A 26,912-nucleotide genomic window follows, 5' to 3' on the forward strand; every position below is an offset into this window, starting at 1 on the left:
TCATAATTGGTTTCTAGCCATAAACAAGGGTCACGGAGTCTACAATTGGTGATCCCAAAGAAGCTAAGTAAGAAGGTGAACCAAAGGAAAAGCATATAGTTGTCCTCTTGGGCTATGGGAAGTAGACAAAATTGCCGGGGAGAAAATTGAGATCTTGGGGGTGGGGTTGGATGGGGGTAAGGGGAGATGGGGAGAGAGGGGGGAGAGGGGGAGAATGGGGGGAGCTTGGGGAAGGGGGAGGATTGGGATGAAGGAAGGTTGGATGGGGGAGCACGGAAGCACGGTTCTTAGTTAAGGGAGCCACGTTAGGGTTGGCAAGAGACTTGAACCTAGAGTGGCTCCCAGATACCCTAGCCGAGGTCCCCAGTTAGTTCCTTGGGCAGCTGAGGATGGGGAACCTGAATTGACCCTATCCTAGAGCAATAATGACGAATATCTTGCATATCATCATAGAACCTTCATCTGGTGATGGATGGAGACAGAGACAGAGACCCACACTGGAGCACTGGACTGAGCTCCCAAGGTCCCAATGAGGAGCAGAAGGAGGGAGAACATGAGCAAAGAAGTCGGGACCACGAGGGGAGCACCCACCCACTGAGACAGTGGAGCTGATCTATTGGGAGCTCACCAAGGCCAGCTGAACTGTGACGGAAAAAGCATGGGATAAAACTGGACTCTCTGAGCATGGCGAACAATGAGGGCTGATGAGAACCCAAGGACAATGACACGGGGTTTTGAACCTACGTAATGTGCTGGCTTTGTGGGAGCCTAGCCAGTTTGGATGTTCACCTTCCTAGAAATGCACGCAGGGGGGAGGACCTAGGACTTACCACAGGGCAGGGAAATCTGACTGCTCTTTGGGCTGGAGAGGGAGGGGGAGAGGAGTGGGGGGAGGGGGAGAAGGGTGGGAGGAGGGGGAGGGAAATGGGAGGCTGGGAGGAGGAGGAAATTGTTTTTTTTTTTCTTTTCTCAATTAAAAAAAAAAGTTTAAAAAAAAAAAGAAAGAAAATGGGCCCCTATGAAAGCCCCAATTCTCACCTCTACTGCCAAGTCTATTGCTAATATGCAACTTTATTGCCCTGTACTATTGCTGTCATACATTCATGAAGCTTCACCCCTACTGACTGATATTCATGATACAGAAGTGTACTCACTGTTTTGCTGAAGGAGAAAGATAGTCATCAACAACCCAGCTGTAACTTAAGGACAACAGGGTCCCACTTGCAAAATGGACTGATGTAATAGTGTTACAAGCACTGTGGCAATAATCCGCCACTTTTGATTGGATTTAAGGCCACTCCAGGAGATAGACACCATTACTGATACTGCTCACATGAAGAAGAAACTCTGTGGATAGGTCATGGGCTATGAGAAAACCTATGACTATTATTCTGCTACAGGGATACAGTGAACAAAATTACTTTTGATGACAGACTACGACACAAAGAGATCAATGTCTCAAACAACCCACACAGTGAACCCTGTTTTTGTGGAAGACGGAATTAACACAGACATTCGCAAACAATGTAGAGGGTGTGTGAGGTTTTGTGATACTCAGTCCATGTATGAAGGCTTCATGAAAACTTTCCCTCAAGTTTCAGGGAGCTAGTCAGAAGAGGATGCAGAAAGATACTAAGGGCCAGAGGTATAGATGATTCCAAGCAAACAAGGAAACTGATGAACATGAACCCACAGAGACTGCAGCAATGCATACAAGGTTCAAGTCAGATGGGAGTTCGCTCATTGAAAAAGGTAAGTGAAAATAGGGTTCCATCCCCAAGCAAGGACACATCTGTAATCATTTCCTGCTGTCAAAGGAAGAAATAGTTTCTTTCAATGGATTCTCACTATGTATCTTAACCACTCCTCTTGGCAGCACTATGTACGGGAAACATCGACAAACATAAAATAAACTCAATAAAAATGTGGCAGACTGTGGGTTCTTTTACTTTGTGGGTGGAACTTTTCATAGGTCTCAACTGCTTATTTTATATTTTGATTTTTTTAATAGAAAGAGTGTATGACTCTAGTATAACTCTAGATGGGAGGGGAAGAAGGGAGGGTTCAGGGGGAATTGTGTAACGGGAAATTTGATAAAAGTACATTGTATATGAGATTTTCGATGATGAACTGTCAATAAAATGAACAACTAGCATGAATGTATTCATGTATGGAGTCTACCTGACTTTTAAAAAGAGTTAACACTAATATTGATCCAATTATTCGATAAGGAGAAAGGAAGGAGACCCTTTCCAACATGTTCTACACAGCATGCAGGAGCCTACAACAGACATGATGACTTGAGCTTTCCTCCCTTTATCTCACATAATCAAAAAAAAAACAGCACTGACTTTGACCCACAAGTTTTCCTCTTACATATATGTGTGTGTGTGCTGTGGCACAGAAAGATTAATACACACACATGAAAACAAATAAATAAAACAAAATGTCTTTAAATGTATAATAAACAGAAAATGTAAATCAACAGTTTATGTTCAATCCTTATTGAGAGAAATCCAAATTTTCCAGCAAGTTCAATAACGCATGAAGAAGGCCATGTTCATGTTCAAACTGAGTTCATTACTCAAGAACAGAGAGGCAATTCTAACAAAAAAGTTGACAAATAAATCATATGAAGAAGATAGAGGTTAAAAAGCCCATAGCTTCCATAATGAAATTTAAGTATTTTCCCAAAAACAAACTGCTGCAAATAAAGATGACTTTATTATGTGTGACATGCGACTCTCAAAATGTAAATTTTGAGAGAACATAAGACAGGCTACTGAGGACATGGAAGAGGACTTTAGTCAACCTAGAATGGTCCACAGTGTTCTGGGAAGAGGCCTGCATTTCACAGTGAGCACAGACTCTAGACAAAAGAGTGATGAACAGAGTACTAGGTGGCTCAGAAACCAGACATGGGCTCCTCATTAGCCTGGTAGTAGAAAAAAAGTCGAGTGGCCTATTCCCCACTAGAAAGAGGTTTTGACAAACAGAGATAACATTTTGGGTCCCATAAAAGCAAAATGGTCCTAAAAGAGAGCAGTCAATCAGGCTGTACCTGGATTTTCTAGAGTAGATCGAATATGCCCCCTAAATTTCGCAGCTTCATACACTGTGTGAACTAGTCCTCAACCTGGATACATTTTGTACATTTCCTCAGTATTCCTGTGCAACCTGCAACTAGTTCTTTTCTCTAAAGTCTCTCAAGTTCATATTCTTGTAAATACTTTCTATGATCATTTTCCTCAATAATATCCTGATACAGAATTCTATTTGCCTACAGACTGATTTATTGTCTCCATGGATCTATCTCATCTTCAAAGTTCTATTCTAGTTAGTACTGTAGTATATACCTTCATCCCAACACTCAGGAGGTGGCAGCAATAAGATCCTAAGATTGAGGATGCTCTTGGGATACTGACCTACTATGTGTTCTCTTGCTGATTGACATCATGACGAAAACAATGTGGGGAAGAAAGAGTTTATTTGGCTTACATGTTCTGATCAATGTTTGTCACTCAGGGAAGTTTTATCATAACTCAAACAGGAGCTGAGGCAGAAAAGAGCAAATTTGGCTACTGCCTTGCTCTTTAGGGATTACTCAACTTTGTTATACAACTAAGGACTGTCTTGAAGGAGTAGAGTCTCTCACAGTGGACTGGGATCTCCCATATTAGAAATGAAAATGTGTCCTTTAACTGGTCATCCACTGCAAAGTCACAAGCCTACTTTCAGATGCTCAGCACATTAACCCTCTTTGTTAGTGAGCCACCTTCCTAGGAAAAAGCATGGATTAGGAGGAGTTTATGTTGGGTGAGTGAGTCCAGATCAAGAAAGAGAAATGCTGAAAGTTCTTTACATATACTGTTCTTAGCTTCCATTCTTCAGATGCGAGTAAAAACATGGAGGTGAAGAGCTACCTAGCAATGCTGGATAATTCGCTTTTCTTTTTCTTTTTTTGGTTTTTCGAGACAGGATTTCTCTGTAGCTTTGGAGCGTGTCCTGGAACTCCCTTTGTAGATCAGGCTGGACTCGAACTCACAGAGATCCGCCTGCCTCTGCCTCCCGAGTGCTGGGATTAAAGGCATGCACCACCACTGCCTGGCAAGGCTGGATAATTTGATCTGTATGTGTAAGTGGGACATTTGCTGTAGTGGAGGGGTATTTAGCAGTAGGGGAAACATAACTGTATGTGGTTTGGGAGCTTTGGATACTTGAGAGGAAATATGTGGTGATCCTGACACAGCCATGTTTGTGTACAAGGCTTTGGCTACAGGAGAAAGGACACCTAATAATATTTCACATCAAGTTGTGTGGTAGGGATGTGAGTTGTGGGTGAGATTGTGCCAAGCAGACCACTCAAATAGTAGTCACATTTTGTGAATTTTTACCTACAGAGAGGAATTTACATGAAGAGCCAGACACACAGATATGCAGTGCCAATATTTGTGATGTTTTGGTTGTAATTGTGCTGTGTGTGTGTGTGTGTATTTATGGGTGATTTACTTGTTAGGCAGGGTATACCTCAAATGACCTATCACTACTCATGTGTGGCGATAGAAGAGGATTCTGTGCAGTATATCACACCAAACCGTGCATAGTGAGTTGTGCTTGTAAGGGTGGGGTTACATTGTATAAAAATGACACCTAGACTTTGTGAGGCGTTGGTTGTAAGAAATGGGAAATGTATCAGAACCTGGCACCAGGATATAGTGTGACTATGGGGGAGGAATACATATTGAACCTGATACCTATCTTCCTATCTTCTGGTCTCGTGTTCTTTTGTTTCTACACTTCTCTCTCTCTCTCTCTCTCTCTCTCTCTCTCTCTCTCTCTCTCTCCTTGGTGTGTTTGTGTAGGGTAGGCTATAACTATCTGAATCTGATTTCATTCCAGGTTTTCTGTGAGGTTCTGCCTCTGAGTAGGAAAATGTCAGGAACTGATATAGCATATACTAGTGTGTTTGTGTGTCTGTGTGTGTGTGTGTGTGTGTGTGTGTGTGTGTGTGTGATTACCATTAATGAATAAAGAACATGCCTTGGCCTGTTGATAGGGCAGAACTTTGGTAGGTGGAGAAAACTGGACTGAATTCTGGGAGTAAGAAGGCAGAGTCAGGAGAAGTCATGGAGCCACCACTGGAAATAGAGTGCTGATATTTTGCTGGCAGGCCATGACCTCATGATGATGCACAGATTAATGGAGATGGGTTAAATTAAGATATAAGTGTTAGCCAATAAGAAACTATAGCTAATGGGCCAACTAGTGTTTTAATCAATACAGTTACTATGTGGTTATTTTGCAGATAAGCATCTGGGAACAAACGATTTGCCCTTTGCAATATGTGTATGCATGTTGTGTATGCTCTGGATAGGAAAAGTCAGGAACTGATATAGCATATACTAGTGTGTGTATGTGTGTGTGTGTATGTCTGAAGGCTTAAGTTGCAAACAATGCAACACCAGTTTGGAATTATGATTAATAGGGTGATATTTATTTAAAGAGGAAAAATCTTACAGATAACCGTCCCAGACAACAGCCCTCGTGCAATCAAGAAGGAGTCTAGTTGCCAGAAACTGAGCAGGAAGCAAAAAGGGGCGAGAAGGGAAGAAGCCACTTTTTTTTTGGGGGGGGGTTTTGGTTTTTCGAGACAGGGTTTCTCTGTGGCTTTGGAGCCTGTCCTGGAACTAGCTCTGTAGACCAGGCTGGTCTCGAACTCACAGAGATCCGCCTGTCTCTGCCTCTCAAGTGCTGGGATTAAAGGCGTGCGCCACCATTGCCCGGCTAGTAGCCACTTTTTTAAAGGGAGAGAGACCACACCCCAATGGGCTGGTATCTCAGAGGGTATAGGCTGGAGGAGCGGAAGGACCTCACGCAACATATGTCTTCATCGGTGTTTGTTGAAAAACTGTGGACACCTAAGATGACCTAATACCATCCCTGGGTATAAGTATGGCATTTTCTGTAGCAAAGGGTATACCCAGTATAATGTTACCCCTAGCTAGGCATTTGTTTGTGTACCTTTGCTTGAGCGGAGGTGTTATTGAGAATGAACTGACACATAGACATGTATGACGCCTTTGACAATAGGAATTTATTTCTTGGATTTCTGACAGTTTTTTGAAGTACTATGGGTCCTTTGGACATGTTGCCTAGTAGTGTGTGTGTATATGTGTGTGTGTGAGTGAGTGTGATTGTGCAGCTGTTACTATAGAAACCTTAGTACCGAGCCAGACAAGATTCCTAGCCATATGTGTGGAGCTTTTGAATTAAGGAATAGAAACTTAGCAGGTCCTGGCACCTACTCTTATGTTTTTATGACTGCATGCCTGTGTGACTGTGTAATTGTATGTGAATACATGAGTGTCTCAAAGTGTGTATTTATGTATGTGTAGAATTTATGTATGTGTAGAATGTTCTTTTATCTAACACTGAATGTTGAGCATAAGAGAGTCTGAATACATTCCATTGTATGTGAACTACAGTGATGTATGGGCACATGTTGTCAGTTCCTAACTTTTTCCCCTACATAGGCAAAGTCACATGGATAGGAATTGTTGCGGGAGGTCCTTCTGCTCCTCTAGCCAATAGCCACTGAGATACCAGCCCATTGGGGCGTGGTCTCTCTCCCTTTAAAAAATCAGCTACTTCCCTTCTCGCTATTTTTTGCTTCCTGCTCTGGTTCCGGCGACTAGACTTCTTCCTGATTGCACAGAGGGCTGTTGTCTGGGACGGTGATCTGTAAGATTTTTCCCCTTTAAATAAATACCACCCTGTTAATCATAATTCCAAACTGGTGTGGGATTGTTTATGACTTACGCCTTCAAGGAATGACAGTCAATTAGCCATATCTTGCCCTGTAGATAAATATACACACACGTACACAAATAGGTGTCAGGGACTGCTGAGTTGCCAAATCTGAATAGACAAATTATGCACACAAATATGCACAGGAAAAGAGATATATTGAGTTCTTGCATGTGGGACTTTGTAGGACAGGGAGAAACAGAGAGGCCATGACAACTATCCCTGTGTATATTTTCAGGGCTTAATACCATGGGTTTGGTTTTTTATTCAATGATACTCTTGAGGAATTGTTACTTAGCCATAGGTGACTTTCAGTATAGGGGAGGAGATACATAGAAAGACTTATATAATTTACATTATTACAATTTATGTTTATGTAAGCTTTGTCTGTGAGGCGATAACATACAGAATCTGATACAAACTATGCCATTCATGCATGTGTGTGTGAGGCATGTATGCATGCACTCTAGTGTGTGTGTCTTTATGTGTTTTAATTATTATGGAGAAAACACATCATGTGTGTATTTGTGTTAGTGGCTATGGAATAGGAGATTCTGAGAAGTACCTGACACCCAACCATACTTTAGGTGGCTGTGTCTGTAGGGTGGGAGACTCTGCAGGACAGTTTGTAAAGCTAGTCTTGTGTGTAAAGTTTTGTTTTAGGGAAATGGAAAATGTAGCAGAACCTGACATCAGAGTCTAGCATGTGTGTCTGACGGGTTATATAAGAAGTAGCGTATTCCAGGTACAACAGGGCCCAGGAACACATGAGCTTGCAGAGACTGTAGAAGTACACAGAAGCATACAAAGGGTCAAGTGGGATTTGGTTCTGTCATTTGAATGAGGAAGCGGAAACTGGGTTAAATCCTGAACCACATCTATGATTGTTTCTTGATGGCATAGGAAGAATCAGTGTCCTCTAATAGATTCTCACTGGTTATGTTAATGACTCTTATTGGTGGGATCCATGCCCTGAAATCATTGGCAATCACAGAATTAACTCAAGTAAAAAATGTGGCTGACTTTTGGGCTAATTTTTGTGGGTATTTTACAGATCTTAATTACATATTTTGATTTTTCTTTTTTTAGAAAGAGAGGGAGGCCATAATGATATACAGGAAGTGAGATTAGAAAGTTCTTGGAGAAACTGAATAATGAGGAAAATGATTGAAGTATATTGTATAAAAGACTTTTAATTATGAAATGTCAAAAAATGAAACACTAGTATGAATAAATTCATGTATGGATTCTACATTATGTTTAAAAATTTAAGACTAATATCCAATATTCAATAAGGGAGAAGAAAAATAAAACACTTTCCAACTTGTTCTAAATAGCATACAGGCACATACTATCAGGCACGGTGACATGAGTTTTCCCTCTTGACACTACATGATAAAAAATACAGCACTGACTTCCACCCACAAGTTTCCTCTGACTTCTATATGGGTTTTATGGACAGATAAATCACACAGCAAAATAGATAAATAGGACACAATAACCCTAAATGTAATATAAGCAGATATTATAAACCAATACTTTATGTACTAAGATTTGACAATTTTTTTAAAGTAATCCAAATTTTCCATCAAGTTCAACAACACATAAAGGAGGTCATGTCCATGATTAAGCTGAGTTCATTACTGAAGAACAGAAAGATAATTCTAATATAAATTTGACATATATAACATATGAAGATGATACAAGGTATAAAGCCCATAGCTCCAATAATGAATTCTACTCATTTTCCAGAAAACAGTTGCAAAAAAAGATGACTTTGTCATGTGTGATGTGACAGTCTCAAAATGTAAATTCCAAGGGAATACAAGACAGGACACTGAGGATACGGCAGAGGAGGACAGCAGTTTCCCTGGAACTGTCCACAGTGTCTATGCCAGCACAGACTCTAGATGAGAGACTGATATACAAATCCTAGGTAGCTCATAATCCAGGCTTGGTCTCCTGATTGCTCAGCCAGTAGGAACATGGACCCTGTATCCTAATCCCTACTCAAAAGTGGTTTTTACAAACAAGGAGACTATTTTGGGTCCCATGAAAGCAAAACAGTCTCGGAAGACAGCAGCCACTCAGTGTGTACCTGGTATTGTTTGAGTAGATCAGAAACTCCTCCAAATTCCAGGCTTCGGGTACTGTCTGTGAGCACTGTGTCTGTCACTGGTGTCCTTGAAGTGAAAGCTCTGCCTTCAACCTGCCAGGACTGGCACCAACTGTCTCCTAGCAAACCAATTTACATTTTGCATCCTGATCTGTGTCCTGATTGGTGACATATACAGGACTGAGCCAATCAGAATTGGTAGCCAATTGGGAAGCTCTCATTGGTCAGATTGAAGTCATGTGACTTGTTTCTGCTCTATAATGCTTTAGTGATCATATGGTGGGCTACTGTGAGGGCAAGGTTACAGCAGAAAGCTTTGCTTGATGTGAGTCTTTTGTGCAGGAACATCCCAGGTAAGTTGTATCACCTCACACTTGTTCCCTTCCAGGGTCTCCTTTCAGTTGTAAAAATAGACTTGGTTTCAAAAGATCAGATTTGTGTTTGGTCTGTGTCTAGTCTGTCCTGAGTGAATGGGTATTCAGGCAATATCTGTGCACTGTTGACTTGTGATCACCCATAAATGGCCCATGAACTGACCTCCAGTAATTTGTGTCTTTGAAGAACTAATACTCTGAAATGAAAAGTCACACTTTCTTAAAAAAAAAAAAAAAAAAAAAAAACCAGCATCCTTGCCTTGAATGTGTGACGACCTTACCCCAAGAGCCCTCCCTCTACCTTAATAACACTGCTTAGGTCTATGTAAATACTTTATTTTGTGAACTTGAATGTTACATCATCAAGTATTTATGGCTTGTTATAACTACACTGGTCATCGATAGCCTAAAAGTAAAACAGTACAAAACATAATCAAACCACCACTGTTTTCCTTACTGACTTTCCCAATTCCTTGCACTGCTTTTGTGGTGGATCATTTTAATCCCCCCCAAAAAAAATTCTCTTTATCACACCAGTAGCAATTTCCAAAATTTATTCCATTCCTGTGTTTTCTTGAACTTTAGGAAAACACTGTTAGTCACTTGGAGAACGAGTCCTCAAACCTGGATACAGTGTTTATATTTTATTTTCTCAGTATTCCTGACCAACTAGTTCTTTTAAGATCTTTTGGATATCATGTGCTTTTTGAGAACTTCACACAGAAAGATTGCTTCTAAATCTCTCCTGCTACCTCCCTTCCCCTTTGTGTCTCATTTTATCCCATGTGACCTCCTGCTTACATATACACATTTACTTCTACCCTGATGAGTCCATTTAGCTTTGTTAATGTTTTCATGTGTTTGGCACAGACCACTGGGGACTGAGTAACTAATGTGGGAGCTTGTCCCTGAAGGAGACTGACTCTCTCTCTTTCAGAAGCTATTGCAACCTAGTCTTTTGGGCAAGTAGAAAACTTGATTCTCAATAACTAAAAATAAAGTCGAATTGCTCTGCCAGACCTGTGTTCTGCAAGTGTCATATTTCTTTGTTTTCTACAAAATCTCTCAAGTCTCTTTTCTTGAAGATACTTTCTCTGATCAGCTTCCTTAATAATATTCTGGCACTAGAATTTTATTTGCATACACACTAATTTATTTTCTCCAACAAATTTGTCTCATCTTTAAAGTTCTATTCATCTAGTTAGTGTTGTACTCCATACCTTTATCCTAGCACTCAGGAGGTGGAGGCAGTTAGATCCTAAGATTGAGGACAGTCTTGGGTTACTGACCTACTATATTTTTTATTGCTGATAGACATCATGACAAAAATCAATGTGTGGAACAAAGACTTTATGTGGGTTATTGTAGGAGATCCTTATGTATTTCTGTTGCTCTCATTGGTTAAATAAAGAGAATGCCTTGGCCTTATAATAGGGCAGAAAATTAGGTGGACAGAGTAGACAGAACAGAATGCTAGGGGGAAGAAGGCAGTGAGGCAGACACCATGGCTCTCTTCTCTGAGACGGACATAGGTTAGACTCATTCTGGTAAGCCACAGTCATGTGGTGATATTCAGGTTATTAGAAATTGGTTAATCAAGATGTGAGAGTTAGCCAAGAAGAGGCTAGCTATAATGGGCCAGGCAGTGTTTAAATGAATACAGTTTCCATGTAATGATTTCGTGTAAAGCTAGCCAGGAGGCAGGTGGCGGGAAAATATTAATTAAAATCTACTAATCTACTAAAATCTACTAATCACAATTACAAAATTTATATATTCTTAGAATTATAATGGATCAAAAATGTGCATCCCAATAAAAAAGACTAATAATGAACAATGAAAGCAACTAAAAATTTGTCTTAGAGCCAGACAGAGAGTTATTAAAAGATAAAATACAATGTTTGAGAAACATTTATAATTATCTACCTTTCCTATCTGAGAACTAAAAATTAAGACTCCTTTGCTATTTTATCTTAACTTGATTATAGTAGGTATGATGCACAAAAAAAAAGATGTCAAAAACTGGCATGGATATAGGGAAAAGAAAAGCCCTATTCACTGCTGGATGGAACACAAAGTGATTTAACCACTATGGAAATTAGTTTGGAGTTTCATTCAGGACCAAGAAATAGAGCTAAAACCATATACTCAAAGGACCCCTTATTCTGCTATATTGATGCATGCCCATACATGATCATGCATTGCTGGATTCACAATACCTATAAAATAGAAACCACTTAGCTATTTATAAACAGCTAGACTGATAATAGAAGAGGTTTTATATTTGCACAATGGAATTGTATTTAGTTTTTCAGAAAAAAAAAGCCTTTGGATTTTACAGGTATGCTGTGGGAAGCTAATACCTACCTGCCTATTGGGGCGTGGCCTCATGGACTATTTACCCAGATGAGGAAGCATTTCTGGCCCCTTCCTTCCCCTCTCTGCTTGCCTCTGGGCCCCATTTTGGTTGTTCGGTTTGCTTTGGATCAGATCTTCATCCATCGTTCAAGCAGAACACCCTGACCTTGTAAGTCTGCACCTTAATAAACACCTATCTGTTTTCTTAGCTCTGAGATAGTGTGAGATTCCTTTTATGTTAAGCATCCCATCATTTCTGCCTTCACAAGTAAATGGATGGATCTGGAAACAAGCATTCTGAGTGAGGTAACACAGATATAGAAACACAAATGTATATTAGCTTCAAATCTCCTGATATGCGTGATCCATTTAGAATAACCATAGAGGTCAGGGAATTAGTAAGAAGCCGTAGAAAACTAGTTTTAAGATAGAAGAGAAAGAATAAGGTAGGATGAAATGTTAAAGGGAAGTAATGGGACTATTCAGGGATAAATGGGTCAGGGAATTTGAGTGTATGGCAAGGAGGAAACTTGGGAAGGTATAACAAACACCGAAGAAGACAAATACCAATATAGAAATCTATACCACAGAAACTTCCCCAAATATGTACACATACATACAGAAAAACATTCTAAATAACAGGGCAGCAACAATGCCCCTGATAGTTACTAAGGGGTAAGAAACCAAAAGCCCCATGCCAGAAAGGGAATATCTCTTTAGAAGTTGCTGACAAGTGAGATTCTATAGATGCGCAATCATTGCAGGCTTATTACCTGTATTGGTTACTCCCCACCCCCTAGCAGTTGACAGGAAGTCCCTATTGTTCAATATAGTATATATTTGAGTGAGAGGATGTAGAAAATTATTCTGGTATTCAGATGGAGACTTTGTCTCTATTGGATATCTTCCACAGTACTGAAAGATGCTATGCACAATTCTAGAAAAGAAAAGTAATAATTAGTTTTACCCAGTTGTAAATCCTGTGTGCTGTAACAGTTGCTTGGAAAGACATGACCATTAGTACAAGAGTAGTGTGAATACCAGGAGAGTAAACAAACACATTCTGTTTGAAAATTGAAAGCTGGCTGCCAAGAATCGATGACTAGGTAGATAATGGGTCCTAAGGAAGTATCTATTGCTATTGTTTGCTAAATGAACATTTATTATTAAGCAAATTTGTAATAATTTATAGTTATACTCATAGATTACTTTATCCTACATCTCTTATCAGAAAAACCTCCTTTTGCAGTAGATGGCAATCAGTGACGTGTCAAAGTTCAAAGATTTATAGGCTATGAAATATTCAGACCTAAATTAGATATATGTATCACACCCCTTATGCCAAAGCTTCTATTGTGGAAGAGGGTGGACAGGAAATTGTAGGAGGCACAGATTGTGGACAACTACAAGGAGACATTGTTGTCTCAACACAAAAGTTCAGTTTACATATGAGCACATAGTAGCTAAAAAACAGAGAAAAACAGTGCAAGTTCAAGCTATTGGAAGGATTGAGAAGTGTAACTGGGAATATCTGGGAAGGGGTAGAAAGGATAAAAATATTGAGCAAAATAATCAAGAAACAAATAAAATGAAAAAAGAGAAAAATTCATATTAAAAAAGACAAATTTGGACACCAGCCAGAATTGAGGAGTGACCCTCATACCAGCAGAACTATTCCCCTCCATGGTTACTGTTCCCTGGGATTCTTCTCCCCGCTCACCACTTCCTTGCTCCTTGTCAGTCCTTGGAAGGAGTGGGGAGGGCTTTGGACTTCCCATAGCGCAGGGTACCCTGTCCTCTCTTAGGAAAGGAGGGAGAGGGAGGAAGGGGAGTGGGGGAACGGAAGGGAAATGGGAGGAGGGGAAAAAGTGGAAACTTTGAATGGTATTATTTATAAAGCAATGATTTTTTAAAGTAAATAACCTTTCCTAACCAGAAAAAAAAATGCTGCACGGGTAAAAGGTCAGGTAACGTAGGAAGGCAGAACTGTCAGATTTACACCTGACTTTTCAACAGAGACTCTAACATCCAGAAGGTCCTCACAGATGTGCTGCAAACTCTAAAAAAAAAAAAAACCCACAGATGCCACCCCAGACTACACCGGCAAAACTTTCAATCACCTGAGAAACCGAAACACTGCTTTCCAGAGTGGTTGCACAAGTTTGCATTCCCACCAGCAATGGGTGAGTGTACCCCTTTCTCCACAACCTCTCCAGCAAAGGCTATCCTTGGTGTTTTTTATTTGAGCCATTCTGACAGGTGTAAGATGGTATCTTAAAGTTGTCTTGATTTGCATTTCCCTGATCGCTAAGGAAGTTGAGCATGACCTTAAGTGTCTTTTGGCCATTTGAACTTCTTCTGTTGAGAATTCTCTGTTCAGCTCAGTGCCCCATTTTATAATTGGGTTGATTAGCCTTTTGCGGTCTAGTTTCTTGAGTTCTTTATATATTTTGGAGATCAGACCTTTGTCAGTTGCGGGGTTGGTGAAGATCTTCTCCCAGTCAGTGGGTTGCCTTTTTGTCTTAGTGACAGTGTCCTTTGCTTTACAGAAGCTTCTCAGCCTCAGGAGGTCCCATTTATTCAATGATGCCCTTAGTGTCTGTGCTGCTGGGGTTATACGTAGGAAGTGGTCTCCTGTGCCCATGTGCTGTAGAGTACTTCCCACTTTCTCTTCTATCAGGTTCAGTGTGTTCGGACTGATATTGAGGTCTTTAATCCATTTGGACTTGAATTTTGTGCATGGTGATAGATATGGATCTATTTTCCTTCTTCTACAGATTGACATCCAGTTTTGCCAGCACAATTTGTTGAAGATGCTCTCTTTTTTCCATTGTATACTTTTAGCTCCTTTATCAAAAATCAGGTGTTCATAGGTTTGTGGGTTAAAGTCAGTGTCTTCTATTCGATTCCATTGGTCGACTTCTCTGTTTTTATGCCAATACCAAGCTGTTTTCAATACTGTAGCTCTGTAATAGAGTTTGAAATCAGGGATGGTAATGCCTCCAGAAGATCCTTTATTGTATAAGATTGTTTTGGCTATCATGGGTTTTTTGTTTTTCCATATAAAGTTGATTATTGTCTTCTCCAGATCTGTGAAGAATTTTGATGGGATTTTGATGGGGATTGCATTGAATCTATAGATTGCTTTTGGTAGAATTGGGAATACTGAGAATTCAAGAACAATCGCAGTGGGTTTTTGATCCTACTGCACATACTGGCTTTGTGGGAGCCTAAGCATTTTGGATGCTCACCTTATGAGACCTGGATAGAGGTGGGCAGTCCTTGGGCTTCCACAGGTCAGGGAACCCTGATTGCTCTTCAAACAGATGAGGGAGGGGAACTTGATCGGGGGAGGGGGAGGGAAATGGGAAGCGGTTGTGGGGACGAGGCAGAAATCCTTAATAAATAAATAAATAAATCATGTCATGCAATGCTAAAAAAAAACTTTCAATCACCATAGATGGAGAGAGTAAGTTATTTTATAACAAAGTCAAATTTAAATGACATCTGTTCACAAACACAGCCCTGACATCAACAATGTCTAGTCACTTAACAAGTGACAAATTCAGAGAAAAATACTCCATATCTGTCCTACCTTGGTGAGTCCAAAAGTTGTCCCTAATTCACCTTCTAATCTAACTTACATTACCAAAACTATCCTTTTATTTCTCTCAACATTATATGCACTTTACATTTTTAAGCGAATTTTTTTTCTCAATCTGGTAACAAAGAAAACTATAACTATAAAGTTTTCAACTCCATCAGAATTCCAGAAGGAAATAATATTACATGAATAAGCAGAAAGTGCAAACAGGCAATTTCCAAAAAACGTGAGAAATGACAGAAACATCTGGCTGCCTGGACAGTCACCAAAGTTTCTTCTTCGGTGTTGTTGCACACATCGAGCCCTATAGGCCTAGCATATCTAATAGACTCTTTCTGTGAAGCAGAATATTCTAAGAGCTGTCCTACCTTGTCTTGGCAGAGTTCAGCGGTACTTTCTTTTGTGTCCTGTGTGTTCAATTTGTACAGCATACTTTCAGCTGTTGAGGCAAGACACTGTCTAATCCAGTGGTTAACCTTTGTCACAGAGAAAGTGGAATATTTTTGATTCCTATCATCTTCTATAAAAAAGATTAGAACTTCCAGGAGCAGATGTGTCTCACTGTCGAAAAGAAAATAACATATGTTAATAAAACATATTCAATGTCATATTCTGTAGATCTCTGAAGTACTTGTTGACAACATATCTATCTAAAATCCATCTGTTTGACCTTGAAAAGATACCATATAGGATTACAAGTTCGATTGTAACAGGTGACTAATTGCTAACCTACATTTCCTTATTATCATAACTAAGTAATTAGTAATAATAACTTGCAAAGGCTAGAAATTTGCATTACATTGTTAAATGTCTTGCATATGTACCATGCCTTGCATATGATTAGAAATGCATATACAGTTAGTTCTAACAAAAATAATCTCAACTTTGTATCAATATACAAAAATTCAAGTTAATGCAAAATATTTCAAGCCTAGTAGTTGCTTTTCTGTTTTAAAAGTAGATACAATAATCTACCTATTAATCCTATTTCTATATTCCCCTTATTTATATTCAGAGTAGATTCAATAATATATCCTTATTTACTATCATAGCTATATCCCCTGTTTTTTTTTATTTTCACAAGAACTCTTAATCTAATTTCTTTTGTTTATCTTTCTTCCTGACCATAACTAATAACAACTTAAAACATAAAAACAAACAAACAAACAAACGACAAATATCCACAAATCACTGAATGAACAAAATCATTCATCCCACTTTTGGGAATGTGGGCATCATATCCTGAAATTTATTTCCTGCTGGCTGGAGTCTTTTAAACTTTAGGTATATGTGTGTTTGTAGATAAATTATAGATATATAGATGATATAGATAGATAGATAGATAGATAGATAGATAGATAGATAGATGATATAGATAGAGTATGGTAGTTTGTATACATACATACCATACACACACACACACACACACACATATATATATATATACACACACACATAAACACACATATATGTATATATAGAGATCAAAGGACAGTTTGCATAAGTTGATTCTCTCCTTCACTGTGTGGGTACTTGCTCTGAGCTCAAGTCATCATGATTTGTGATTAATGCCTTCTCCATTGAACCATCTTACCAAGGCTAAATATTTTTTTGAAGTTTCAAAATAGAAGTTCCTCAAGCAAGAAGTTATCATTTCTTGTTCTTTGTTTATTTGTCTTACATTTTGTTAATTTTTATTTTTCAATTTTTTTGAGCCAGTTTATTATGAAACCGAGGTTTGTTTCAGTTTTTCTTTCTGTCTGAGGGTGGCCTGGAACTTATGATCCATCTGATTTAACCTCCAAAGTTGTTGGATTAATGTTTCAGACAACTGTTTCAGTGAGTGAACCCATTATGGTCTTGACTTCTTTGCTTGTATTTTCATTACTTTCACCCTCATCAGTGGATACTAGCTATAAACAAAGAATACTGAGCCTTGTTCATGATCTTAGAGAAGTTAAGTAATAAGGCAAACCCTAAGAAAAACATATATAGGCCCACCTGAAATTTTGAAGCAGACAAGATCGTCTGACAAAAATGAGAGCATGAGGGTCATTTGATCTTCTAAGAGATGTGCCATGCTGGTAGGTTGTTAGGCAGTTATGAGTGTTTCTATAATGGATCACTGGGTCTATCACCCTCTTGGCTTCTCAGACACCTTGAAGTAAGTATCATTGCTGTACCATAGGATCCTTGTCAAAAAGTAAAACGGAATCATCAAAAAGTTCCATCTCAAGACAATAAATGCCAAGTGACATTAGAGTGCATCATCTGAGAAAAATATACAGATATAAAATGAATGAGTATTTTTGTCACAGTGATGGAAATATAACTACAATGCTGGCCATCATTTCAAAAGCAATCCACTCCAAAAGTTTCTGTTTGCTATTAATATAGCTTCATATTTTCAGGCTTGCTATTTTATTTTATTTTATTTTATTTTTATTTTGGCAGTTCTGTTTCTTTTATTCATATGGCTTGATTGTGCTTATTGTTTTGTATTACTTTATAAATAATAACAATCATAATTTCCATTTCCTCCCCTTCTCCCACTTCCCTCCCGCTCCCACACACACCCTCCTACTCTCCCCCTCCAATCCTGAGAGAGGGCAAGGTATCCTGCCCTGTGGGAAGTCCAAGGCCCTCCCTTCCTCCTTCTAGGCTTAGGAAGGTATGTGTCCAAATAGAATGGGATCCCAAAAAGCCAGTATATGCAGGAGAGACAAATCCCAGTGCCATTACCATTGCTTCTCAGTCTGTCCCAATTGTCAGCCACATTCAGCGGGTCCAGTTTCATCCCATGCTCCTTCAGTCCCAGTCTAGCTGGAATTGGTGAGCTCCCATAAACTCAGGCACACTGTCTTAGCGGGTGCACCAACCCTTTGTTGTCCTGACCACCTTGCTTATATTCTCCCTCCTTCCCATTTTCAACTGGACCATGGGAGCTCAGTCCAGTGCTCCGATGCGGGTGGACCAACCCCTCATGGTCCTGACTACTTTTTAATGTTCAGTTGTGTCCCTTCTTTTCCTAACATACCAAAAGTATCATATTTTTGATTATGTAATTCTATATGTAAATTACCCTTAGACCATCATCACAAAATGCATGCATTTGTTAAACATATTTAGCAAAATAGCACTATTATAAGGTAGAACAAAAATATATAGCTATTCTAAACACAATGGGAAAAATATAGCAAGAAAAATAAGAAAAACAATTACATTCACATCATCCTAGAAATATCTCATAATAAATCTAACCAAAGCAATAATAAAGCTACACAACAAAAGCTTTAAGACATTGCATAAGGCAACTGAAGAACATACTAGAGGAGCTCTCTCATGCACAAATAGTGTTTGCAACAATACTGTAAAAATGGTCATTCTACCAAAAATAGTTTACAGATTCAATGCAAACATTATCAAAATCCCACTATAATTCTTCACAGAAATTAAATAAATAGACTGAAGTTAAATATGGAAAATCAAAATATGTAGGCTAGCCAAAATAATCCTGATATTGGAGAAAGAAAGGAGTATGCTTAAAGTTACAGATACAGAAAAGGTTTTTCTGAACAGTATCTCATGAAAATAAGAAAAAAAAAACAAAAATTTTCAAATGATACTTATGTGAACAATCTACAGAGGGTTTATATCTAGATTATAAAAACATTCAAAACTAAACATAAATTCTATGAAACCAATTGAAACCTCTAGTGACAGGAATAGGTTATATCAAGTTGTTTCATTTATTTATTTATTCATTCATTCATTTATTCATTCATTTATTTTTGAAAAAGTGGTCTCATGGAAAGCCACAACATTCTACTTAGGCTATTATCTAAGTTTTGGTTGCTCTTCATAAACTTACAGTACGGTCATTTCTTTTCTTTTTTTTTTTTTTATTGAGAAAAGGAGAAAAGAAAAGAAAAAAAAAACAAAAAAAACCAAGTTTCCACCTGCTCCCAGCCTCCCATTTCCCTCCCCCTCCTCCCACCCTACGCCCCCTCCTCCCACCCTTCTCCCACTCCCCCCACTCCTTTCCCCCTCCCTCTCCAGTCCAAAGAGCAGTCAGGGTTTTCTGCCCTGTGGTAAGACCTAGGACCTGCCACCTCCGTCCATATCTAGGAAGGTGAACATCCAAACTGGCTAGGCTCCCACAAAGCCATCACATTATGTAGGATCAATCCCCCATGCCATTGTCCTTTGCGTCTCATCAGCCCTCATTGTTCGCCATGTTCAGAGTCCAGTTTTATCCCATGCTTTTTCAGTCACAGTCCAGCTGGTCTTGGTGAGCTCTCAATAGATCAGCTCCACTGTCTCAGTGGGTGGGTGCATCCCTCGTGGTCCTGACTTCTTTGCTCATGTTCTCCCTCCTTCTGCTCATCATTGGGACCTTGGGAGCTCAGTCCAGTGCTTCAGTGTGGGTCTCTGTCTCTATCTCCATCCATCACCAGATGAAGGTTCTATGATGATATGCAAGATATTCGTCAGTATTGCTCTAGGATAGGGTCATTTCAGGTTCCCTATCCTCAACTGCCCGAGGAACTAACTGGGGACGTCAGCTTGGGCACCTGGGAGCCCCTCTAGGGTCAGGTCTCTTGTGAACCCTAAAGGGGCTCCCTTAACTAAGAATTGTGGTTCCGTGCTCCCCTGTCCAACCTTCCTTTATCCCAATCCTCCTGTTTTCCCAAGGCCCGACCTCCTTCCCTTCTAACTTTTCTCTCCCCATCTCCCCTTACCTCCATCCCACCCCACCCCCAAGATCCCAATTTTCTCCCCGGCAATTTTGTCTACTTCCCTTAGCCAAGAGGATAACTATATGTTTTTCCTTGGGTTCTCCTTCTTACTTAGCTTCTTTAGATTCACCTATTGTAGACTCCGTGACCCTTATTTATGGCTAGAAACCAATTTCTTTTTTTATTTTAATTTATTTATTTATTAAGGATTTCTGCCTCGTCCACACAACCGCTTCCCATTTCCCTCCCCCTCCCCCGATCAAGTCCCCCTCCCTCATCTGCTGGAAGAGCAATCAGGGTTCCCTGACCTGTGGGAAGCCCAAGAACTGCCCACCTCTATCCAGGTCTCGTAAGGTGAGCATCCAAACTGCCTAGGCTCCCACAAAGCCAGTACGTGCAGTAGGATCAAAAACCCACTGCAATTGTTGTTGAATTCTCAATATTCCTCATTGTTCGCTATGTTCAGCTAGTCCGGATTTATCCCATGCTTTTTCAGACCTAGGCCAGCTGGCCTTGGTGAGATCCCAATAGAACATCCCCATTGTCTTAGTGTGTGGGTGCACCCCTCGTGATCCTAATGGATGGAAATAGAAAACACTATCCTGAGTGAGGTAAGCCAGACCCAAAAAGAGGAACATGGGATGTACTCACTCATATTTGGTTTCTAGCCATAAATAAAGGACATTGAGCTTATAATTCATGTTCCTAGAGAAGCTAAATAAGAAGGTGAATCCAAAGACAAACACATAGGCATCCTCATGAATATTAACCTTCATCAGGCGATGAAAGGAGACAGAGACAGAGACCCACATGGGAGCACCAGACAGAAATCTCAAGGTCCAAAGCAGGAGCAGAAGGAGACAGAACACGAGCAAGGAACTTAGAAACCAATTTCTTAAAGGTGACGTTTACATATCTCTTTCATCATGGAGATGTTGAGCTGGTTCACAACTAGAGAATTCACATTTGCTCACTGAGTCATCCTTCTAGAAGGTACTCTGTATACAACCAAAGGAAAATGATATTCATCCTGCCAGTTACAAATATTTGTAACTACCATGGAGTCCTGTGTACAAGAAATGCTGGTGCACAGTAGCATAACCTTTATCGGTGTAAGTAGCTAACCTCTGATTTGACTTAAGGCTCATTCAATGAGGTGGAACTTCTGCCTGACACCACCACTAAAGATGGCTAAAAACCTGAGATTGGATAGACCATTGGCCTAGGGCCAAAACTCAAAATTCTTCTTTTGTTAAAGGAACATTACAACAATAAAATGACTCCTAATGATATTCTTCTATACCTATAGGTCAGGGCCTCACTAAACTATCACTTGAGAAACTTCCTCTTGTAGGAGATTGGAATTAATACAAGTACCAACATTTGAACAATGTGCAAAGACTGAGAGTTTGTGGACCACCCATCCTACATAAGATGTTTTTATAATACTTCTTTCCTAAGGGTTCACAGGCAGAAAAGGGAGGAGGAGGAGGAGCAGGGGGAGCTTGAGCAGGAGCAGCAAGAGCAGGAGGAGGAGGAGGAGGAGGAAGAGGAGGAGGAGGAGGAGGAGGAGGAGGAGGAGGAGGAGGAGAAGGAGAAGAAGAAGAAGAAGAAGAAGAAGAAGAAGAAGAAGAAGAAGAAGAAGAAGAAGAAGAAGAAGAAATATTGTTCACAAGGAAATACTGCCCTTCCAAAATAAAAAATAAAAACAGGACAAATGTACATAAGAACTCAAAGTACTATGGCAGAAATCACAGGACCTGTATTGATTTAATCCCGAAGGAATTATCTCTCTGAGAGAAGGTAGTACACATGAGTTCCTATTCCTACATTCTCTCTCTGTTTTTGATTACCAATGAGTTTATTAAAAGGTGACACATAAATTAAAACAAACTCATCTGCAACATTGATAAAAATACTTAATAAATATATGTACACATTTCCTTTATCAATTTTCTTATTTCAAAATAATTATAAATTTCATTGCAGTTGTAACAAATGATGGAAAAAAGTTCCTATGCAATTATTTTCTTGTTTTCTTTAGTTCCCACTTTTTTAATGTTTTTATTGGGATATACATCTTTGTCTGATTACCCCTCTCCCTTCCTCCCCTCTCCCCTTCTTCCTTATCCCATGACCCTCACAATCCCAATTTACTCAGGAGATCTTCTCTTTTTCTTCTTTCTATGTTGATACATGTATGTCTCTCCTACAGTCCTCTTTGTTATCTAGGTTCTCTGGGGTTGTTGAATGTAGGCTTTTTTATTTGCTTTACATCTAAACATCACTTATGAGTGAGTACATATTATATTTTTCTTTCTGTGTCTCAGTTACCTCACTCAATATAATGTTTTCTAGATCCATCCATTTGGTTACAAATTTCAAGATGTCATTTTTTATTGCTTAATAGTACTCCATTGTGTAAATATACCATGTTTTCTTAATCCATTCTTCAGTTGAGGGACATCTAGGTTGTTTCCAGGTTCTGACTATGCTGCTATGAACATAGTTGAGTACATGTCCTTGTGTTATGATTGAGCATACTTTGGGTATATGCCAAAAGTGGTATTGCTAGATTGTTTCTTAATTTTCTGAGAAATCGCTATACTTATTTCCAAAGCAGCTATACAAGTTTGCACACCCATCAGTACTGGATGAGTGTTCCTCTTACCCCACATTCTCTCCAGCATAAGTTACCATCAGTCTTTTGGACATTGGCCATCCTGACAAATGTAAGATGGAATCTTGGAGTTGTTTTGATTTGCATTTCTCTAATGGCTAAGGATGTTGAACATTTCCTCTAATGTCTTTAAGCTCTTTGAGATTCGTTGGTTGAGAATTTGCTCTTTTGGTCTGTACCCCCACTATTTTATTGGATTATTTGTTCTTTTGTTGTCAAGTTTCTTGGGTTTTTGTATATTTTGGCAATCGGTCCTCTGTCCAATGTGGAGTTTATGAAGATCTTTTCCTATTCTATAGGCTGCAATTTTGTCTTGTTGACCATGTCCTGTGCTTTACGAAAGTTTCTCAATTTCAGAAAGTTCAATTTATTAATTGTTGCTACCAGTGTCTTTGCTACTGGGATTTTATTTAAGAAGTGGTCTACTGTGCTAATGCATTCAAGTGTACTTCTCATTTTCTCTTCTATGAGGTTCAGTGTAATTAGTTTTATGTTGAAGTCTTTGATCCATTTGGACTTGAGATTTTTATTGGCAATGCATATGGAACCTACATATTGATATCCAATTATGCCGGCATCATTGTTAAAGATGCTTTTTTTCCCATCTTGTATATTTAGCTTCTTTGTCAAACATCAGATATTTGTAGGTAAGTGGATTGATGTCTGGGTCTTTGATTAGATTTCATTGGTCCTCCTGTTTTTTTTATGCTAATACCAGACTGTTTTCATTACTGTAGCTCTATAGTAGAGTTTGAAATCACAGATAGTGATGCTTCCAGAAGTTCCTTTATTGAACAAAAGTGTTTTGGCTATCCTGGGATTTTTGTTTTCCATATGAAGCTGAGTATTGTTTTTTTTATTTTTTATTTATTTTATTTATTTTTTATTTTTTGTTAATTTTTTAGTTGATAAAAAAAATTTCTGCCTCCTCCCCGTTTCCCATTTCCCTCCCCCTCCTCCCACACCTCGCCCCTTCCCTCCATTCCCCTCCCTCTCTCCCCCTCCCCCCACTCCATTCCCCCTCCCTCTCGAGAATGAAGAGCAGTCCAGATTCCCTGCCCTGCAGGAAGTCCAAGGTCCTCCCACTTCTATCCAGGAGCAGGAAGGTGAGCATCCAAACAGGCTAGGCTCCCACAAAGCCAGTTCGTGTATTAGGATCGAAACCTAGTGCCATTGTCCTTGGCTTCTCATCAGCCTTCATTGTCCGCCATGTTCAGAACGTCTGGTTTCATCCCACACTTATTTAGTCCCAGTCCCTCTGGCCTTGGTGAGCTCCCAATAGATCAGTTCCACTGTCACAGTGGGTGGGTGCACCACTCGTGGTCCTGACTTCCTTGCTCATGTTCTCCCTGCTTCTGCTCCTCATTGGGACGTTGGGAGCTCAGTCCGATGCTCCAGTGTGGGTCTCTGTCTCTATCTCCATCCATCGCCAGATGAAGGTTCTATGGTGATATGCAAGAAATTCATCAGAATGGCTATAGGATAGGATCATTTCAGGTTCCCTCTCCTCAGTTGCTCAAGGTACTAGCTGGGTACATCTTCCTGGACACCTGCGAGCCCCGTTCTTTTGATGTCTGTGAAGAATTTTGATGGGATTTTAATGGGTATTCCATTGAATCAGGAGATTTTGGTAAGACTGTCATTTTTACTATATTAATTCAACCTACTCAATACCACAGAAGATCTTCCCATTTTCTGGTGTCTTCTTTAATTTCTTTCTTCTAAGATTTAAAGTTATTTTTATTCTCTTTTTGATCTGCTTCTTAATTTTTCAAAGTAAACAAACAGTGATATAAAAGTTACTTTCTAAACCTCTATATCTGAAAGGTCTCAATATTTTGAATGTTACAAACATATCTTGCCTCTGCTTTACTTTGTCTTTATTTTATATTTTGTCTATACCTCTTGAATAATTTTTATTATCTTCATGAATATTCTGGAGTTTCTAGACAAGGGCTGCCGCTTGAAACTCACATGGTACTGTTCTCCATTTTGTCATCTTTATGGAGATCATATGTGTGTGCCTTGCTCCTGTCTGTTTGAGATCATTCCCAAAACCTCCTGTCTCATCTTAGTGTATTCTTTGTCTTATAATTAATTCAGACTAAACTATACACAACTTTTCTATAGCTATTTTTTAAGATTTTGACCTTTGTTTTCTTAATTTAGCCTTCTTTGTATATGAAAATATTGCACTCCCTTGACATTGACTGTATTTCTGCTTAACCATTACTTTTGAATTTAGTTATTTATTTTCTGTATATCCTACTAAAATTCTTGACTATAAATGAGATATTAAATATTCATTCCTCATTTACCTTATATAAACAATCTTACTTTTGGCAAAAACTTTACCAGTACTTGTTGACTATGTTTAACTGAAAAAACAAAAGCAGATATTATACTTTCATCAATCCTTTGATACAGAAATGGCCTATATCCTTAAAAGTTGAAAGCAGATAGAACTTACATAGAATTTCTGGGCAAAGTATTCAATACACTCTTGGTAATACATAGAATAGGTTATATTACCATACAGAAGCCATTTGAGAAATTAATAAAAGATACAATAAAATGTATATTGTTTATTGAAGATGGGATTATGACTCAAAATTAGACACCTTGATTAGTAAGGTTGAGGTCCTAGGTTAGTCCTATCAGCAAAGAAAAATAAACTATGGAGCAAACACCTTTTGCTAGCATAGCAACATGTTTGAATCATCTTGTACATACACATTTCGTAATTTCACCAAATGATACACATGAACACATCAATATGCTATATAGATGCAAGCATGTAACTAATATAATATTTTGTTTACATATACATTTATATATTCAATATTCTCGTGCTTTGTGGGTTTTTAAATATGTGTGTATAAATCATTAAGTAGAAAAATTAATAGGATTATAAAGTTTGCACTTTACACTTTTATTAGACGTCATGAATGTATTGTCTTTTTCTGTCATAAGTTCTGTGACAAGTTTTCCATTTTTATTTTTTATTTTTACTTAAATATAAAATTTCTACCTCCTCCCCTCCTCCCATTTCCCTTCTCCTCCTCTACTCCCCATCTCCCATCCTCTTCCCCCTTCCTCTCTAGTCCAAAGAGCAGTCAGGGTTCCCTGCCCTGTGGAAGTCCAAGACCTTCCCTGCTTCATCCAGGTCTAGGAAGGTGAGCATCCAAACTGACTAGGTTCCCACAAAGCCAGTACATGGAACAGAATCAAAATCCAGTGCCATTGTCCTTGGCTTCTCAGTCAGCCCTCCATGTCAGCCACGTTCAGAGAGTTCGGTTTGATCATATGCTCCATCAGTCCCAGTCCAGCTTGTTTTGGTAAGCTCATATTAGATCAGCCGCACCGTCTCACTGTCTCAGTGGGTGGGCACACCCCTTGTGGTCCTGACTTCCTTGCTCATGTTCTCCCTCCTTCTGCTCCTCATTTGGACCTTGGGAGCTCAGTCCAGTGCTCCGATGTGGGTCTCTGTCTCTAGCTTCATCCATTGCCAGATGAAGGTTCTATGGTGATATGCAAGATATTCATCAGTACAGCTAAAAGATAGGGCCATTTCAGGCTCCCTATCCTCAGCTGTCCAAAGATCTAGCTGGGGATATCTCCATGGACACCTGGGGACACCTCTAGAGTCCAATCTCTTACCAACCCTAAAATGGCTCCCTTAATTAAGATACCTTTAAAAAACATGCTTATTTCCAAACAATTGTTAAAATTGTTCTCCAAGATGTCAATAAGAAGGAAAGGGTTATCTAAATATGATATCACTCTATTCTCTTTTACTGTTTATTTTTACTTTCAGTGGCATATGGACATATCTATATATGGGTAATTATACATGAGGGTTTCCCTTAGGAAGCCAGGGGCATAAGATGACCTGGAGCAATTGTGAGCTACCTGGTGGGAGCTCCTGGAACTGAATTCAAATCTCGTGTAAACAGTAAGTGCTCTTTCCTAACCACTAAGAGATTTTTTTCTGCCCCAAATAACACTTTTTAAATATGAGGGATCTCAGATCCTATAATTGAGGTGATTTTTTTTTATACCTGGTACTCCTATAAACACATTCAGGCAAGTGGCTAAATAGAAGATAAACTGAAAAACAAAAATATAGCCTTAGGATATACAAATGACAAGCCACCTGAGAAAGAAGTCAGAAAAATAAAACCTTTCACAATAGTCTCAAATACTATAAAATATCCTGTGGTAACTCTGACCA

The 26,912-nt window shown here is 39.2% G+C and overlaps 1 pseudogene; it reads left to right on the forward strand.

Annotated features, from left to right (window-relative positions):
* Positions 1–1,706: 1,706 nt before the first annotated feature.
* Positions 1,707–26,912, forward strand: part of LOC121457413 — a 45,085-nt pseudogene continuing 19,879 nt past the window's right edge.

This window comes from Microtus oregoni, unplaced genomic scaffold (genome assembly GCF_018167655.1).
Source record: "Microtus oregoni isolate MIOR12 unplaced genomic scaffold, Mior012 000016F_ref0000370, whole genome shotgun sequence".
Lineage (NCBI taxonomy): Eukaryota > Metazoa > Chordata > Mammalia > Rodentia > Cricetidae > Microtus > Microtus oregoni.